Source organism: Humulus lupulus, chromosome 1 (genome assembly GCF_963169125.1).
Source record: "Humulus lupulus chromosome 1, drHumLupu1.1, whole genome shotgun sequence".
NCBI classification, from domain to species: Eukaryota; Viridiplantae; Streptophyta; class Magnoliopsida; order Rosales; family Cannabaceae; genus Humulus; species Humulus lupulus.
Window position 1 is genome coordinate 93,407,541 of NC_084793.1, and position 2,788 is coordinate 93,410,328.

Consider the following 2,788-nt stretch of genomic DNA (forward strand, 5'->3'; position numbering starts at 1 on the left):
GTTTAATATTAGATTTACATGAAAATAAATAAAGATCATGTATAAGTTTTCCTAACAGTTTACGCCATTATAGAATCTGGGGGTGTCCCGCCCACGTCTTGAGGAAAAAGGAAGGAAAGCTAGAACTGTGAACTGAAGTTTGCATGTTTGTTGGCTATCCAAAAGGTACTCGGGGTGGACTTTTCTATAGTCATTCAGAAAAGAAAGTGTTTACTTCTACGAATGCTACTTTTCTGGAAAATGACTATGTCCAAAACTTCGAACCACACAACAAAGTAGTCTTAGAGGAGATGGTTAAAGAATTTACTCCAACCAATGTTCCATCATCATCAACACGAGTTGATGATGAAATTCCCACTCTTCATGTCCAACCAACACAAGTCGATTTAAATGAAGAAAGTACCACTGTTCTTGAGCAAACAGTCACGGAGCCTCGTCGTAGCAGGAGGGTTTCTAGGAATCCAGTTCGCTATGGTATGGATGGTGAAACCAATATGTTTATTGGTGACACTAGTGATGATGATCCATTGTCTTTCAAACAGGCAATGGCTAGCCCTGAAAAGGAACTATGGCTCAAAGCCATGAAATAGGAAATGGAGTCCATGTACTCAAATTCTGTATGGGATCTTGTTGAAGCACCTAGTGACTTTAGTGCCATTGGGTGCAAGTGGATCTACAAGAAGAAACGAGGTGTTGATGGAAATATCGAGACTTATAAAGCTCGATTAGTGGCAAAGGGTTATACCTAAAGAGAAGGTGTGGACTATGAGGAAACTTTTAGTCCGGTAGCCATGCTCAAGTCCATTCGCATCCTCCCATCCATAATAGCTGCTCTCAAATATGAGATCTGGCAAATGGACATCAAGACAAATTTTCTTAATGGGAAACTTGATGAAGTCCTTTATATGGATCATCCAGAAGGATTTAAAGTAGCTGGACAAGAAAGAAAAGTTTGCAAGTTGAATAGGTTTATTTAGGACTTAAGCAAGCTTCTCGTTCCTGGAACCTTAGGTTTGATGAAATAATCAAAACCTTGGCTTTGAACAAAATATTGATGAGCCTTGTGTTTACCAACTGAAGGCAAATCAAATAGTGGTATTCCTGGTTCTTTATGTAGATGATATCTTACTCATTGGAAACAATGTTAAGAAATTGTAAGATGTGAAGAATTGGCTGAGCACTCAATTCCAGATGAAGGATTTGGGTGAAGCAAGTTATGTTCTAGGTATCCAGATCATTAGGGATAGAAAGAAGAGACTCTTAGCTCTATCTCAAGCAGCTTACAATGATAAAGTGCTTGAACGTTTCTCAATGACAAATTCCAAGAAAGGATGTTTACCGTCCCACCATGGAATTCATCTTTCAAAGAAGCAGTCTCCCCAGACTCCCGAAGAGGAAGATGCAATGAGAAAAGTTCCTTACGCATCTGCAGTTGGAAGTCTAATGTATGCTATGTTGTGTACTAGACCAGATATCTGCTATGCAGTGGGAGTAGTGAGCAGGTATCAGTCAAACCCAGGACCGGAACATTGGATAGCAGTTAAGCATATCCTGAAGTATTTAAGGCGGACTAGGGATTATATGTTAGTCTACAAGGGTGGTGTTCTGAACCCTGTAGGCTACACCGATTCAAATTTTCAAACTGATGTCGATGACAAGAAGTCTACTTCTGGAATGGTGTTTACTCTTGGGGGTGGAGCTGTGATATGGAGAAGCGTGAAGCAGTCTGCAATCTCAAATTCCACCATGGAGGCTGAGTACATAGCCGCGTCAGAAGCAACTAAGGAAATAGTCTTGCTAAAGAAGTTCTATTAAGATCTTGGTGTTATTCCAGAAATGGATAAACCGCTTGTGTTGTTTTGTGACAATACATGAACGATAGCCAACTCGAAGAAAACTTGTAGTCACAAGAGGAGTAAGCATATAGAAAGGAAATATCACATTATTAGAGAATATGTGGCCAGGGAAGATGTGAAGGTTATGAAGATTGCATCTGAAGACAATCTTGCAGATCCGTTTACAAAGACACTACCAGAAGCTACATTTGATAAGCATATCAAGAAAATGAGATTAGTAGAATTAAGGCATTAGTTTCAATTAGTGCAAGTGGGAGTTTGTTAGGGTTTTATGCCCTAATTAATACTCAATTTCTTTGTAATCTCATTTATTATCAATAAAAGAATAGAAATCATTTTTTGACTTGGTCAATCACTTTGCTCACATGTTTTATTTTCATGATTATTTGTTTAATATAAAATTCTATTAAATCCCGAGCATATAGCTAATCGTATTTATAGTGACGTAATCACAGTGGAATATAAATATGATTATATGTTCAAATATAAGATAGTCCTAAGATTAGTCAGTGCACATGATTTACACTGACTTGCCAATCTACAATATGATCTACTTACACATTGTAGTGTTATGTTCTTTCCATAACAATAGCAAAGTAGATAAGATCGGATGTATTTGTTACATCAGACAGGACCGATATTGACAGTTGATAGGATAAGTAAACATACCATTATTATCTATTCTAGTCATAACATATAGTTGACCATAAATCAATTCAATCTCAATTTTGAGTGGTTAGTATTCTAACTGATTGTATTATTTGAGTTCTTTGACTTGTTCGTTACCAGCTTACCCTACAAACTAGCCCATACTTACATCTTGGGAACTCGGTAGTATAATTGAGTGGAAGTGTTAATCATAGATATGAACATCTATAGCTTCTGATGTAGAAGTGAAATGATGGTTTCCTTTTAGTTTGGTTCAAGGTGAT